Source organism: Seriola aureovittata, chromosome 4 (assembly GCF_021018895.1).
Source record: "Seriola aureovittata isolate HTS-2021-v1 ecotype China chromosome 4, ASM2101889v1, whole genome shotgun sequence".
NCBI lineage: Eukaryota > Metazoa > Chordata > Actinopteri > Carangiformes > Carangidae > Seriola > Seriola aureovittata.
This window is the reverse complement of record NC_079367.1, coordinates 5,344,393-5,362,375: the sequence shown is the minus strand read 5'-3', so window position 1 is coordinate 5,362,375 and position 17,983 is coordinate 5,344,393. Positions and strand designations below refer to the sequence as shown.

General features: G+C 43.3%; 1 long non-coding RNA gene across 1 annotated transcript in view; it reads right to left on the bottom strand.

Moving 5' to 3' along the window:
* The window catches only part of LOC130167504 (uncharacterized), a 70,364-nt gene that overhangs the window by 15,430 nt on the left and 36,951 nt on the right, over nucleotides 1-17,983 (bottom strand). Inside the window, exons 3-4 of the long non-coding RNA XR_008827298.1 lie at nucleotides 10,879-10,990; nucleotides 3,652-3,726 (exon numbers count right to left, since the gene is read on the bottom strand). This is a non-coding gene — a long non-coding RNA (uncharacterized LOC130167504). The remainder of the gene's footprint in view (nucleotides 1-3,651; nucleotides 3,727-10,878; nucleotides 10,991-17,983) is intronic.

The following is a 17,983-nucleotide window of genomic DNA, read 5'->3' as shown; positions in this document are numbered from 1 at the left end:
CACACACACACACACACACACACACACACACACACACACACACACACACACACACACACTGACTTGCTTGTGAAACAACTCTCATCTAATCAGTGTTTCAATCTGCAGAAGTCTGTTGAAATAATTAAGGCTCGAGTAAAACAATACACACGACTGGCTATTATTTTTCATCTAAAGCCAGGTCACGTTCCCAATTACTCTAAAATGTTGTGAGGACATGCTCTCTGTTTTCACTGAAAATATTGATATAATTCCAGGTAATGTGGCTCAGCACGGGAAGTGAGTAAGATGGTCAGACTTAACAGCGGTTTAGATTCAAGTTCTGACATAAGCTTCATAGAAGACCGCTTTGATTTGTTTGGTTCCCTTAATATCTTTTCTCATCACACAAGATCCGTAAAGCCAGAGTTAATATATTTCTTTCTTTCTTTTTTTCAGCCTCGAATTCCTTCCCAATCGGTAATTTTCCCCTCATTTAAGCTTCCTGACTAAATCCTCATTTTGTTTGTGTATTTGTACTAATGTCAGTCTTCAGATCTCTTCACCAGTTGTTGCAGTAATTGACTTCATCTCCCATCAGCCGTGTGATGTTGTGGCAACCCTGGAAGCCAGTGTGTGCATCCGCAGGATGGTAGCCAATTATTTGGAGCCCGCTTCAGTTTTCCAAATTAAAAATGGCCTCCCTTCCACTGTTGACCTTGGATCAGCTTTCCATTTCTTATTATTATTAGGTTATTAACACAAACCCCTGAAAGTATCTTTTTAAAGTCTAAAACAAATTCGATTAGGCCTCTTTACTCACACCGGTGCAGACATACCTATCGCTGTCTAACTCCTGTCTGCTCCCTATTACCTTCGACACTGAAGTCAGTGAGAGAGCCCGGACCTGAAAGCCTATACGCCCCTGCACGCTGAACAAGGCAGGGGGGTGCCGGGTTTGCAGCACATTACCGCTTTATTGAATTAATTACGATAAGGATCATAACTTTAAACGCGGGGTGAGGCGCGGGGCGTTTTTCGGCGTGGATCGCTCCGAGCAATTTCTCCCCTGAACGACGGTGGAGGGGTTATTGGATCTGTCAGGCCTGAACTCTGTGGCATCGTAACGAGCTCCATAAGGTAAGCCGAGGTTGGGCACAGTTCGCCGCACTGATCCCTATATGCCTGCAACACGGGGGAAATTTGTACTACATACTGAACAAATAACAAGAGAGGAGAGAGGGAGAGGGAGAGAGAGAGAGAGAGAGAGAGAGAGAGAGAGAGAGAGAGAGAGAGAGAGAGAGAGAGAGAGAGAGAGAGAGAGAGAGAGAGAGAGAGAGGTGACTGCTGAGGCCTTGTTTTGATGGCGCCTCAGTCCAAGGGCCCAGAGGGTCATGCAGGGTTATCCCGGGGTCTCGCACCACGTACAGTTCCAGTAGACGCAATGAAGTGTATCATTATATTATGATGCTGCTTGGATGTTGCAGAAGGCTCTTCTCTCTCTGCTTACAGAGCTGTAACTGTTCCCAAAGGGCTGCGTCTGCATGTGTGTTTGTGGTTTATGGAAGATTTATACAAGATTTTCTTATTCTTCCGTGGGGTCCAAGCATCCAGAAGAAACCAGAGAGCGGTCAATTATGATGAATTTTGATGAGACCACATCAGACGGGACGCTATTTGTATCCACCGCAGCTGAATTTAGGTTAAAATATGGTCAAAAAAGAAAAGGGTTAGGTCAGCGCTGGCATGCTGTCATGTCAAGTCTGGAGGTTAAAGAGACAATATGAGTCAACAGAATAACAATGCAAGGATGTGTGTGTGTGTGTGTGTGTGTGTGTGTGTGTGTGTAGAAACCTAGACCTCCTATCTATTCCACTTCAAAGAACTCCAGGCCCATTGAGAGTCCCTTCTTATTTCCCAGGGTTATTGGCATTGAAATATTTTTGGTTTTGTTTTTACAATGACAAAAAGCTTCAACGCACGTGGTGCCGAGGAGGAAAGGCCGAGCTGGAGGACTGAAGGAAATCACTACGGGTTAAACCGGTTTTGGATTAGCCTCCATGTAGATCAATAGGCTTCCCCCAGGGGTTGATGGGCTGCTGATGACGTGCAGATAGCATTTTTACTGCTTTGAGCGCCCACCAACATTTTAGCATGTCTGACAGCTCTCCCAGACTCTTCTCTTTTGACTTCTCAGACGCATGAGGTGTGTTTTTGATGTGGGAGTGTGTGTGTGTGTGTGTGTGTGTGTGTGTTGTGTGTGTACTCCGAGGTCTCTACACGATCGTGTCTGCGTGTGAGTGTGAGCATGGCTGAGAGCTAAATATGTGCAGATGTATCATAATATTTTCACTGTAAGAAAGCGTCTTTGAGGGACAATAACCTGCAGCTGAATCAGCGTGCTGCCCCGCCACGCGAGGGCCCTTTCATATGAGCAGCTCAGCTATCTGGAGAATGTGTAGGCTCGCTCAGGGTGCAAGCTGCAGCGCTCTTTTTCACTTTGCATGGTCTGTGTGTATATATACAGTGTGCTGCCTTAACATCAGCTCTAATCTCTTACTGTGTGTCTTTCTTTTTCAATACACACCCTTGCTTTGACAGAACCACCCTCTCCACTCACCTTTTCATCCATAAATATGGTTTTTGGCACACATACAGAAGCGCTGCAGATATTACACACACACACACACACACACACACACACACACACACACACACACACACACACACACCTATGCCTATTCAGATAACAAGCCTTTTTTTTGATCCATGACACTTCTGTTTGCATGCAGCACCGCTTGTATTTGCTGATAAAAGGAGCAACAGGTCTGCTGTGGGGGAATTTGGGGCAAACAGTGGGGAGATGAGATGTAATCACAGGCTTGTACAGCTGGCTCTTGTTTAGCTGGTCGGCTCTATTGGGGTGGGGGGGGTGGGGGGGGGGGGGGGCTGGGGAGGAAAACTAATTCCCAATCAAAATACATCAGCATCAAAGAGCCTCCAATAAAGCCTGAGAGTGGAGGCTGCTAGGTCAAATAAGTGGGCGATCTTTTATTGAATAAATACTGAGGTGAGTAAATGGACTTTTGTGAAGTCTGTGAATTTTCAATATTGAATTTTTGTGTATCACATTAGCTTGTTTAGCTGCGTTGTATTTTGGGTGCACAGCTGAGAGATCATTGCAACTCTGGTGGACATTTGCTTTGGGGGTGCATGGGAAAAGAGATTGTGATTTTAGGAATAACGCCAAGTACTCTTCTTCTTTTTTTTTCCCCCCTGGTTTTTGCCTGTCAGGTTACGCACAGACGGCCCTGGCTTATTGGTGAAGGTTGTAAGGGCTGAATGCAGCCTGAGAGGAATACCTGCAGACGCTACTCAGGGCTGAGAAAAGGTACGGCCTACGTTAAATAAAAGTCATTTAACCTATGTTTTCAATCAAGACTAATATAATTAAGTACATAGCTTTTTGTAGTTCAGTTTGTGGTGAACATTATCAAGTATCAGGTATCTATAAAGAAATCAATGATTTTAAATAAGGTTACATAGTTTATTATAAACAATAATAATAATTTGTATCATCATTTGTTATTTGCTCAATTTTTGCTTTTTCAAAAACGTTTCCAAAACAAAGTCAACTTGTGTGAGGTCCTTCTCTGTAGTCAGTGTGTTTACCTGCAGTAGATTCGGATCAGCTCCCAGTTTAGAGAAGCAGCAGGAGCACCGGCACAGAGGCTGAGTGATGAACTGCTGTGGACGGGATCAGCAAAAAAAACATGTTTAAGCCACTTAAAAACATACCCACAGAAAAAAAGCTAATATCCTTCTAAGTGTATGTTTTATTTTGAATATTTTCACTGCTTTATCTTGCCGTCAAACAGCCCTTTCCTTTGGAACTACATTTTTCAACTGTGGCACTACTGTATTCCTACGCACAAGCACAGCTACGCTTAACTCTATCTGACTCAAACAGCTGATCTGCGGAGTAATACAGTTGTGCACACCTGCTGTTGTAGCCCATCCTCCTCAGGCTTGGAGGTGTTGTTCATTCTGATGCTCTTCTGCTCACCATTGATGTAAAGAGTGGTTATCTGAGTTACCACGGCCTTTCTGTCAGCGCCAATACCCAGCCTGGTCGTTGGCCTCTGACCTCTGAACTCTCTCATCAACAAGCGTTTCTATCCACACAATTTGCTGCTCATGTTTGTCCTTTATGTTTTTTGTTTCAGAATAAAAACTCTAGAGACTGTTGTGTGTGAAAATCCCATAATATCAACAGTTTCACTAACCAGCCCATCAGGCACCAACAATCATCAAAGACACTGACATCACATTTTTCTCTCATCCTGATGTTTGATGTGATTAACTGAAGCTCCGGACTGTATCTGCAGGACTTTATTCACTGCGCTGCTGCCGCAGGTGTACAGGTGTTCCTAATAAAGTGCTCGGTGAGCGTATGTTTTATTTATATTCCAGAATAAATTTCTACAACACACAATACAAACTGCAGAGGGCTTCAGAGTCACTCACATTCACAAAAGTAGCTTCTGCCTCCTCATCTGTTGACGGGATTACAAGTTGATGTAAAACGTCGATGGTCATTTTATGAACAGATAGGAAGCGGGTTCATACTAGATCTGCAGAATCTGGTTACTTCAAATCTCTTCATATTAAGCAGCCGCGGTACATGTGAATATAAATAGAAACTCCCCTCCGTCCGTCTTCCTCCTCCTCCTCCTCCTCTCCCTCTTTTTATTCTATTTGCTGAATAAATATTCAGTTGGAGCGTGGACTCGTTGGGATTGACAGCCTCTCTGAACTCCACAGAAAGCCTCTTTCTTTCACACTCTGGATCTTATTGGCTGAGCTATCTCTCCATCTTTGGCCCGGCTGAACCTCTCCATTTTCTGTCCCGCTTTCTTATCTTTACATCTCCGTCTCTTTGCCCCCCCCCCCCCGCGTCTTTCTGTCCTCATCTATCCCCTTTTCCCAGTAATGCCTCATTTTATCACCTTTTCCTGCATTTTCTCTCTCGGCCAAAACACATATTTTTACAGGATGATTCAGACGTGGGTTTATAAAGAGCTGTAGACTCGCAGGACTGACATTTTCCTCAGCTGATCTTTTCATCAGTGTGTTAGCTGGCCTTCTGCCTTTGCGTCACTTTTTGTTTCCTTCTCTTTGTCTTCCGTGTGGGTCCGCACTGCAGCAGTGCTATTTATGTTTTGCTCACTTGTCACCTCATTATTTGTTGTGCCACGGAACAGTAAATGTTTCTGATAGAGATAGGAGCCGCCGCAGAGAGGCACTCCTTCATTTGTTTGGTGTTTATTTTGTTATCCTTCCCTCACTCTCCTTCTCTTCATCTCTCGGAGTCGAGCAGGGCCGAGTCTTTATCTGGAAGCCAAGTTTACACACTGGAAGGGGAGAGAGGCTTCAAACATACAGCTCCACCACTCTTAACACCAGCACTTTAACTAGACCAAATATTTACCTTTCGCCCCCGTTCATCCCTCTGTTCGGCTTCTCTTTCACCTCGCGGTGCCACACGCCGCCTGATGCGTATCACACACTCACTGTATCAATAATTTGGACCAAACATAAAGAGCCCCTAGTGTTTTGGATCATGCTTTTGTGCGTGGATGTGTGTAAGTGGGTAAATAACTGTCAACAGGTGGCATTTAAGTATCAAACTGTATGACAAAGAGACACACACACACACACACACACACACACACACACACACATCTCAAGCCTTAAACGGTTAAGTTTGTTTTCATCTTCATTTTCAAAATAATGAATAAGCTACTCTCTCTCTCTCTGTCTCACACACACTCTCACACACACACACACACACACACACACACACACTTGCACCTTACACACATGTTTTCATAATGTTCTTGGCCACTATCACAAAGACACACACACACCTCAGGAAGCAGTTGATTGTTTGTTTTCATACTTGTTCAAAAATAATAAAAAATAACCAGCTCTCTTACTCTCTCTCTCTCTCTCTCTCTGTCTCATGCCTGCCTGCTCACTCACTCACTCACTCACCACACACACACACACACACACACACACACACACACACACACACACACACTTGGTTTGCAGAAGAAGGTGGGAGGAGGAAGGATATGCTTTGGGTTTAAATGCCCAATGCACAGATTTACACGTAAGGTCTCTCTTGCAGATAAGCTGACGTTACATTGGGGCTACTCTCTTACTCGTGTGTGTGTGTGTGTGTGTGTGTGTGTGTGTGTGTGTTCAGCTCTCTCAATGCTCATTGTGTTTGTGTGTTTTTTTAGGGGCACAGCTTTTGTTTGCTCCTGTCAGCTGCCTCATCATTCTCTTCCTGTTCCATGTCTGTATGTGTGTGTGTGTGTGTGTGTGTGTGTGTGTGTGTGTGTGTGTGTGTGTGTGTGTGTGTGTGTGTGTGTGTGTGTGATGTGTGTTACTGGGCTCTGTGTTCTTTAATCAACATCAGATACAAAGGTGACAACATATACGAGCAGAGGGAATGATGCAGGCTGTAAAAATCATGACAAATCAGATTCGCAGGTCATTATGGACCGTGACACAAACGCACAGGTGAGCCGCCGACTTGTCTCTTCTTCACGCTTCCCAAACAGGTTCATATGTGTGAGAAAAACATCACTGTCTTTCAGAAGGGGGATCATTTTGGTGTCTCTTGCATCACTGAATGGACCATTTATTTCAAATTGTCTGATTGGCTGATAACAATGCACTGCTGGTGGCCCTGTGCTGTGTTCATTCTTAGCTCAGCTATATCTGAGTTTATACGATTTACATGTGCATATAAAGTACAGATGTTATGTGTGTTATGTGTGTCTGTGTGTGTGTGTGTGTGTGTGTGTGTGTGTGTTGTTGAAGAACAGCTGCGAGCAACAGCAATTAGGATGAGAGTGTTAGTTAGAGCTGAGTATCACTTCACACTTCAGCACAGAGCCAAAGTCTACACAGACATTCCACCCTGTCACTACTGACACCTGCTGCAGCACACACACACACACACACACACACACACACACACACACACACACACACACACACACACACACACACACACACACACACACACACACACAGACAGACAGCCATTTAAACTTGTGGGGTCCAGCATTTTGGTCCTCACAAAGCTGTTGGATTCCACAAGTATAATGGGCTCCCCATGTATATTGTAAAACATGCCCCTACATACACACACACACACACACACACACACACACACATCCGAATACTGCCATATACTGTAATCTTAGGTACACAAGCATACACACGCAGAGAAAGGCGGGCTTACCGTTTGATGCACACACACTAAAACACACACACAACACACACACACACACACACACATTACTGTTAGTGCTGACTCATGACAACTACTGAGACTTTAGTGTCTGACTGATCAGGTGAGGTAAACACAGGTAAGAACTCACCCAGTAATCACTGTAATAACAGGAACAAAGGATTTTATTTCATATATATATATATATATATATATATATATATATATATATATATATATATATATATACACTATATATATATATATTTATATGTAGAAGACATTAACTGGAAAGAAGAAACATCACATATACTGTGTGAGATGTACCTATACACATGCATGGTAACAAGTTTTTAGCCAATATTGCATATTCTGAATTCTCTCTTTAACATAAAGATTAACTATTTACATTAAATGCCTCAACTTTTACTTTATTTATTTATACTGAGGATGTCTTTCTGAGACTGTGAATACCTCAGTGGTAATTCGCCTTAATTAATTAATTAATTAAACTATAATACTTTTCTTTATCTCCATAAACAAGAATCATTTCAGTATGGCACAGAGCAGCTGTAATCACAGTGAAAGAGAGAGGAAAGCTTTCACATGAGGACAAAAGTCTGATCGTGTGTTGGCTTCAATGTGAACCGGTCAGCGGTCGGCTTTGGCTCAACTTGTCTCAAGATATTTACTCTATTTTTGTGGAGCTGAACTTTAGCTTGATAACGATAATCAGTGCAGAGACTGAGGGACTTGGACCAAAACATCTGCCAAATAAATTTGTCTCCCTACAGGAAGAAACGGGACGCTGGAGATACATTATGGACGTAAACCTATAATTTCATTGCACTGTTTCGTACCAGTTCATTTCTGCCCAGAGAGATAAAACACCAGGATTTGGGCATTTCCCTGCCACAACTCCCCACCACCATCGCACCACCTCCCTCCTCCACATCCCGCCCTGGTATTTGGGAGCCTCTCACGAATACCAGCATGGACGAGCGTGTCCTACCACTGAACCCCGTCCCACCTCCCTGGTAACACACAAGCGCACACACACACACATGCACCCGCCCTTATCGCCAGCATTGTGCTGCAGAGCAGTTTGCTTCCTGCTTTGCTCACACACATCTACGTACTGTGTGCTTGAAAACCAGCGTGCACGCACAACTGCCACAACACATTCTTGCACTTTCGCACAAACAGCATCATCGTAGCACCGACCTTATCTTATTTGCTGAGATTCAATCACACACAAATTTATGTGCACCCACACACTGTGACACACAAGCCTCAGACATGGGCATACACTCACTGGCTCTGCAGTGTATGATGGTGGTGGCGGTGTGTGTGTGTGTGTGTGTGTGTGTGTGTGTGTGTGTGTGTGTGTGTATGTGTGTGTGTGTCCTGTCTGAGATTTGGGAGAGATGCCTATCTGGACCCTACAGGATGATTTAAGCAGACAACAGATGGGAAGAGAGGACAAGGAGATAGGAAGACAGAAAAGAGGAGTTAGTGACTCAGAGACAGAGACGGGTTGAGGTGTTTTATCTTATGCTTCCAAATTTACCTGCTTATCATGTTGATGTGGTCAAACTGACACACACACACACACACACACACACTGTACACACACATATACCTGCAAACTGCCTCCAACATTTGTGAACTCTCATGTCTGAGTCTGCCTTGAGCGAGAGGATTTGGATTAGTGCAGAAAAGGTTTTGTGACAGACAAACGTTTATGATACTTACAAATTTTATTCAGCATGATAATCTAAATCAAAAATGAAAACAACTTTTATGTTTTTTGAAGCCTAAATACAATCGCCAGAAGTAAAAAGCTAATGTTAGGCTGTAAACCAACTACGCCAACGTTGCATGACTTCAACATCACCACTGCTAAACTTCCAACTTGTAGTTTGATATGTACTGTTCAGCCACTTGTCTGCAACCAGCCTTTTTTAAAGACATGTTAAAGCTTAAAGAAATCACGACTGGGATATTTAATGCACATTTTATGTCATAGAGTTCGTGTTAACTCGATCTTATTTCAGCCATCTAACTAAAAACTCAGAACAACAGTGTTACTGTTATTTCTGGGGTTTAGGAATCATCCCTGTGGCACCCTGTCGGGAAATACGCTTAATCCCTTTCTAGCTGAGTGGAGCTGGTTAGCTTAGCATAGCACAAAGATTGGAAACGGGGGAGCAGCTAGCTTGGCTCTGTGTAAAGGCAACAACTCTGCCACCTCGAAATCTTACAAATGAACTTCTGTTGTAATTTTTACGCAGGGTATTTCGTGGAGCAGGGAAACAGCCAAGCTAGCCGTTTCCCCCTCGTTTCCAGCCTTAAGCTAAGCAGCTAACCGTCTTCTGGCTTCGTAGCTTCATATTTAACAAACAGATGTGGGAGTGATATCAGTCTTCTCATCTGACTCTTGGCAAGAAAGTGAAATATCAAACTGTTCATTTCATGGTGCGTCACAGGGATATTCAGTCCACCAAAAGAGCGCAGGCTTAGCCCTCGCCTTTGGTGTTGATTAAGAACCGTAAGTTTCTCATTAACACACCCTAGTAAAGGAATCGCTGAAAGTGAGATTCTTTAAGTAAACTTTAGAAAAACAAACAGTTTATTGTCTCATGAGAATCATCTCTCCCTCCCCCCCCCCTCTCTCTCTCTCTCTCACACACACACACACACACACACACACACACACACACACACACACACACACACACAAACACACTACAATTAGCAGTGGCTTTGCCCGGAGGCGGTGAGTCTTGGTAATAAGTGCTTGTTGATGTTTTCCAAATCTTGCTAATAGAAAGAATAAACATGGCCTAATCTTTTAATTGAGTGATGACATGACAATGATGGAGAGATTGTTAAGTACTCGGTGTGGAGCCAAAGAGCGGAGTCCTTATGTTCCCTTCTTTAATTTCACCCCTCCAACCCTCTCCGTCCATCTGCCCTCTTCCTGTTTGTGTTAATTAGCGCGGCTCACAGCATCATGGTGACTCAGTACAGTGTGTCTCCCTGTCCCTGCTGGATTTATGTACTGGAAATGCAATCAAGTAATCTTTGGTTAAGGCTTTATACTTTGCTATTAGCATGTGGCTGGCCGTACCTTCTTACTAACAGCAGCACTGAAGCAACAGATAACCCTCCACTCGTTCATCCTCTCCTCCGCTCTCTTTCTGTTGTAAGATCTCCTGTCAGTGCCAATCTCCATGATAGATTCCTGTCCTCTGTACTACCCTCCACTCTGACCCTTCCTTCATTTATTTTCCTTCTAGCAGTGACCCTGTAAGTACCGAGTACAAACCTGTCTACTGTGGTGCCACTGCTGCATGATAATTTCATCTATTACTTTGGTTAAATCTCATGAACAGACAGCAAAATATAGCTTCAGAATAGCTGTGCACTGTTGCTCATCTTAGCCTCCACGTGATCTATTACATCCTACTTGGGCCAAAAGAACTGTTTACTGATGATGGTGCAGTCTGGCTGCAAGTTTACTGTCATTACAAGCAAGCAGTGTCCTCCCAGGTTCATGCGTAGTGGTAGAGTTAGAGTCTTACCCATATCAGGCTCCTGTTGACAGTCTGGGGGTTCAGTCTGGGGCTGAACCATGAACTTCTGTTCAGTCTGATCCACAGATGTTGGACAGTTTTGGTCCTCTTTTTGCTGAGCCTGTAGCCAAAACAAGCAATAAGAAGAAAAAAAATGTTGCTTAACCTATATACAGTATGAATACAGTATATATTTGCTGTGTACATACAATCACAAAGATGCCAAATTGTGTTAATATTTTTTTAATTAATATGGGTGATTTTTCCAAGAATATAAAAAAATAAATAAATTCAAAACTAACTTGCATGTGGCTCCTTGGAGTTGAAAGGTCAGATAAGCCAAATTGTGATGAACGATCAAAAGTTTATTTTTGAAATATTCTGACTCAGAGGAGCCAAGCAGAACCCAAGGGGAGTATTATAAACAAATCAACAGGCTTTTATAATGGCCATGGTTTGTTCTCCCATGACACTGCACTACAAACTTTGAACAGAGCCATCATTGTTGTTATTAGTTGCACTCGTGCTTTGCTGCTACTGCACTGTAAACAAAACGTGCACATGTGTAAAAGGCCCATTCAGACCAGGAAGTGATTGTTTTGTTATTGTTTTCTGCTCTGACACATGAAAATGTTGCCTGTGAAAAAGTCTGCTGTGGGTTATCAGCTTTTAAAGGTCCTGCACACCTGCATAGCTACATCCAATTAACTGATCAAACCTCTGCTCAGGTGGAAGATGGGCCGGGTTGACCTGGGGGTAACGAGAGGTCACCAGTTTGATTAGATGTAGAACGGTGACAGTGTAAGTCATCTTGCCCGGAGAGGTGGAACAAACCTTAGAGGAGGGGGAGGGAATGTCAATTAAATACAAACTAGACAAGGAGATTTAGATGCACAACACAATTTGCTTGTGGGCTTTTTCACATCTGTCCATGTGCCATTTAGGGGGTGAATTAAAGCAACGAGTATTATTTTTATCGTGCTGTTTTTCCTTGTCACAGTCCAATGGCAGGACACACTGACATTGCTGTGTGTTCGGCATTCTGTACACTCTGGACTCAAATGTGTGTGTGTGTCTAAGTGTTACAAAGCTGACCAGGAGTATCCAAGGTCACCAGAAAACTTCAATTTCAGCATCTTGTTGGTTTCAAAATGAGATTGCATGCATGATCACTTCCAAAGTCTTGCTTTATAAAGACAGTTATTCCCACAGGATGTGACCGCAGCATAAAACAGGACAGATTCTAAACTACAGAGCTCTGCCAGTACTTTCATCTTTTCCCTCGCCTGGTTTTTTTTTTGCCTTATTTTTGCTTCCACACGAGTGACAAATGTGTGTTGAGCGGCTGTTCACAGGAGATTCCTTTTACGCACACATTCTTTTGAACACGACTAGCACAACTGCAGACAGGTGTACACCGACTCTCTCGCTCTCTCTCTCTCTCTCTCTCTCGCTCTCTCTCTCTCTCACCCACGCACATCCATGAACACACTCTAAAGTGCAGGGGTCTGTATCTGTCCGAGTGTGGGGGAGGTCCAAGGCCCCCGGGGGAACCAATAGCAGGTCAGCGTTGTGAGGCCGGGGGGGGGGGTTGTCAACCTATTAGAGAGCTGCAGAGGAATTCTGTGTGAAACAGAGACCAGCCGACTGACAGAGACACCACACAGCTGCACGGCTGCAGCGCAGCAGACGAGCTGTACCCGCCGTCTTTTTGAACTCCTTTTCTTTGTCTTCAAACCCATTTTCTTTTGTTTTCAATCTCTTGCGCCTCTTCCAGCTGAATCTACTTGTTCAAGTGGTCGCTGAAGACAACAAGGGACAGACGCTGTTCTTTTGAGGCAGTATCTGCAAACAAGTAGTTTGTTCTTTTCTAGATAATCAATTGGATTCACATAAAGTATAATATGAAGATTTTATGCTCGTTAGAGCCAACAATGAGTTTGGTATGATGGAGGAGTCAGTGGATATGATGCGATTTGCACCACTCCCAACACACACACACATACACACACACACACACACACACACACACACACACACACACCACCTGCCTTTAGGTTTAAGCACATCTGGGGAATTGGCAGGGGGAAGAGAGGTGTGTGTGTGTGTGTGTGTGTGTGTGTGTGTGAGTGTGTTGAGATATGAGTGTATCACACACACCTAGTGTTTACCTTGGCCTCAGAGGTGTAGACACAGACAGAGAAAGAAGAGGAGAGGAGTGGAGAACCATATCCTGCAGTGTTTAGATAATGAGCAGTGTGTGTGTAGTGTGTGTGCACGACTGTGTGTGTGTGTGTGTGTGTGTGTGTTAGGATGGAGGGAGCATGTGGATTCTCTTCCCACCAGCTAAATGATTTTCATTCTTTCAGCGTGTGAATTGAGACAAGACATTATCGCACATGCCAGTCAGTGATAGAACAAGGAGAAATGCCATGGAAGAGCTGTGAGCAACAGGTTTCTGTTTCTGCCACAGTGTTTTGTTTTCACATTATCTGATGAGTGTTTCACACGTTTTTCACTTTCAATTCATTTCAATCCCTTAAATGGCATGACATCCAGTAAAAGCCCAAACTCTTGTTATTATTCTTATGTTATCTTTATTTTCAATCCATATATAAACCACACACACACACACACTCACGTATAGGGATGAGCACACACTCTAATATACACACACGGTGTGGTTTTGCGGTGTGGTGGTTGATTGGCAGGTGGTAGAAAGGAGAGGAAGTGAGGCTGACAGGACTCTCAGGTGGTGTTAACTCCTGACTGACAGGTAGGCCGCGCCCTCGCTGACAGACGGTGAGAGTCAGTTAACTCTTTACCGCCCAGAATCTCTGCAACGCTTGTAATTTATTGTGACATTTAAAACTTTGACGCTTTGTTTCACTTTTTAAATGGGGAACATCTTGGAGAAAGAAGTTGAATGACGTGCAAAAACGAGCTGCGACATTGACCTTGACCATGATGTTGAACATAACTGATGCAGTATTTCATTTTTTGAGTGGTTTATATGTGAATTTTCTGACACATTTCAGTGTTTGTCAGTTACATTGACCTTTCAATCGCTGCCTCTTGTCTTTGTTTCCATCTCACTTTTTTGCCCCCCCCCCCCGCCCCGTACCCCTTTCTCCCTTGTTGAGAACTATCTTGCATCTGGTCCCTTCTGTCTTCTCCTGTTTCTCCAGAGTGTTTCTGCTGATCCCTGACTTTCCCTCAAGTTCCCCAGGGTGTGTGTCTGTGTGTGCATGTAAAGCCAGGTGTCTGCTCTTTGGGCTGTGTCTGTCAATGGTGTCGGGGGTTGAGTGGGGGGGGGGCGGCAGAGAGGGGTGTGTGAGTATGAGTGTATCTGTGTGTGTGTGTGTGTGTGTGTGTGTGTGTGTGTGTGTGTGTGTGTGTGTGTGTGTGTGAGAGAGTAGGAGCTGCCGGGGCACTGTGACCAGGAGCATCTGGGAGAAATTCCCTACATTCTCAGGGATCTGCTTGGGATAAAAGCTCTACAGCACTGCCATGCACCTGGCTGAGAGAGGGAGACAGAGATATACAGGCATTGGCCCAAACCCTGACACACACACACACACACACACACGCATAGAAGCACACACACATATAAACAGGCATCATCTCTGCACCAATTAACCTGAAATGTAAAACTACACCATCAAGGACAAAGGTCAAATAGAAAAACTGAACCTGTGGACCACCCCTTCTCTCCTTCCCTGACAGAATAAAACATATATTATTTTACTCTTTCATCCTGTTTCTTACCTAATAAATGCCATTTTAAAAGTTATCTTGTATACTGAAAGAAAAATACAGATGGTTTTTTAAGACAGATGGGATTCTTACTAAAGAAAACATGTCCAATCCCGAATATTCAACCCTTCCTCTTTGCAGTATTTTCATATAACCTTCATCTTCATCTATTCTGTGGGAGTGCCAGTCAAGCTGGGTGTATGAAAGCGAGTGTAAGAGTGAGTGAAAGTGTGCTGGTGAAGCTGTTTGTGTGATCAGAGGCCCTTGACAGTCTGTCATCTGTCAGCAGCAGCCATCAAGAGCACTGAGAAAACAACCACAGACACAGACAGGCTCGACGCGAGCAGGGAGGACTTGTTATAGGAGACAAAGCTCTGGTTAAACATCGTGCTTATATGGTGATATAATATACGGGCATATACAGTAGCCTACATGGACACAGCAAATCTGTACTTAAAAAGAAACAACTGATTTCCATATAATACATATCAAGTGAATATTTGAGCCTTAATTTAATTATTTGGTCCAGTTTTAATATTAGTGGTGGAAAGTATCTTGGTACGTTTCATTATTTCCAAATTATGATTAGCTCAACCTTGACCAGCTAAACCATTAAAAATGCTGCTTAATTATTAATAGTAGTAATTATAATCATGTAATTTAATATGTTTCTATCTTATCTTTTCTTCTGCTGAAGTGAGCAAGCTAACCAGCTCGACAATCTGACCTGAAGACATAGCACTGCTCAGAGGGCGAACTGTAACCTCTCGTCGTCGCAACGATGGACGAAGCTCTTGTCAAGCGACTTCCACCCGCTGCCGGCAGGAAACCATGTCCGGCAACAGAGAAAACTTACAATATAGCCCGTTTAAACAAGGCTAGGCTAGCTGTTAGCTTCTTCTTGGTGTTCAGCTAAGCTAACTAGGCTACACAACAGCTGGCTCTAGCAGACAGATGCGAGAGAGCTACTCGTCTTACTCTTGGCAAGAAAGTAGTGTTTTCCAAAATGTCAAACTATTTCTTCATGTAAAACATTTTAGCACTTCTTCCACCCTGTCAGTATCTCTAATCAAGTCTGGGAGTTTTTTTCTATATCCTGTGAATAATTGCTACTAATAATTGCTAAAGTGTATTCAAGTTTATGTTACAAGTGTATAACTTGTCTTATTTTCTATTGCTAATTGAAGTGACACTGTAAGTTCTGTAATTCACATACAGTTGGACAAAAGCCACCACAGACAGTGTATTTTATCCACGTTATTACAATATAATGTGTGCACCATTAGCACAAGCTGTAGTGAATAAAATGAATATTGGATTTCTGGATAATACAGGATTTTTCCATAGATGCTCCCACTGATGGTCTGATGGCTTGTTCTCCACAGCAGACTCAGTTTTAAGGCTGTTTCTTTGATACAGAGCAAGTGTTTACTTGTACTTCACTCCCCTCCTCTTCTTTTGTTATTCCTCCCTTCCCCTCTCCCTTTGCTCTCTTCATCCCCTCCCTCTCCACATCTATGCGTATGTATTAGCACACGCTTCTTTAAGTGTGTGTGTGTACACGCAGGTGTGTTTTTGTATGTACGTGTGTGTGTGTGTGTGTGTGTGTGTGTGTGTGTGTGTTGTGTGGCTGCTGGAATGTTGACCCACACGAGAAGAGGGTGAAAGACTTCCCAGACATCAAAGGGCAGGTAGCTGACAGGGAGAAGAGGGGGCGATAAGTCCAGTTGGATGACAATAGACCCCAATGCACACCTGGACTGTATGGAAAGGCAGCGACGTGGAGAGAACCACACACACACACAAACACACACACACACAAACACACACACACACACATGTGGCACACTTGCCGCTCAACACGTTCTCATTCGTTTCCCTCTCTAGTTATGCTTCAAACACACACACACACACACACACACCCTCTTAAATGCCTTCAAGCACTTAGCTCGGTTACCATGCATGTCTCCGTAGCATTAATACGCTCCTCTCAGCCTCCTTGCAATCCACCCAAACAGGCCCCCACCCCATCCTCATCCCTGACCTCTGCACCCACAGGTGTTGGGGTCTTTGTCCTTGGACATGTGTGAGCAGCTTGGTGTTGTGACGAGCCCTCAGACCCTCAACCACCCTGACGTCTCTCCTCTCAGGTGTAGCAGGGTCTCAGGTGATTTTGTGGGGGGGCTGGGGCGGAGGGTGAAGATTAAGTATGAACTTCACATCTCACAAGTCAAAGCATTTAACTTGAACTCACTGTGTTTTTTGTTTCTTTTGTTCTCCATTTTAGAATTACATATATTTTTCACTCGGGTAATTCAGTTGAGATAATGTTTTGTCTCTACAGCTGCAAAGTGATATTGTTTAATCTATGGGAAATTAAATATTCAAGGGCCTGTTTCTGCTGTAAATAGATGCACAATCAGCTTGAAATGTTTCAATCAGATCTAACCTAAAAGCTTCAGCCACATGAAAACACACCGTCACTCAGTGTCCCAGCTGACATTAAAAGAATCTGCCTTATGCCTTTATTTATTTTTAAATTAACAAAGGATCACATGACTACTTGAATGTGACAGGGACCACTCATAATGATACTTATCACCTGATTCTGCAGTTCTCTTCAACTTTACTGAGCTTTATAGTGACTTTCAGCTCATTGTTTTGGTTGTACGCCCTGCATCGTCGTTGTAGAGTCACGCTCGCTGCACAAAAAAATGACTGACCAAACGACAGACAAAGTTAGCAACTAGCCAGGAGACATAAAGAGGATTTCACAGCTAAAGACCCAAGTTAGTTGAGATCAAACGAGCTAAAAGGACGAGTAAAAATTGAACTTAATTTCAAGATGTTGCCAGAAACACGACTGCAAATAAATGCTAACGTTGGTGATAATATGTCAGTGTTGCTGTTTCTGCTGCCCCCAAGTGGCCAACAATCAGTTATTATATCTGAAATGCATTGGTTTTATTAATTAATGTATTTATTTATGTATTTAATGTCACGTAGGGGCAGAGGAGACATGTTTGTAAACACAACATTAACATATTATCACCTTATAAAGTTGTTATGACAAACCAGCAAAAAATTGCCAATTTACACATTCGGCATATGCGTCAACCTGAGCATTATGTGAAGCGTGTTTGTGTAAACAACACAAACATTAGAGGTAAAACGCATCCAACCATGTCTGTACCAATGCATGGACAAATACCTCTATATACATACTAGGTATGTATATTGTGTATTATGCTCTAAATTTAAGTGTGTCACCACTGTGTTCACAGGCATCTTTCATTCTGGGGGATCCTGTATAACTTCCTCCAGGAAGAAATAGCAAACGTATTATGCATGTCAAAAC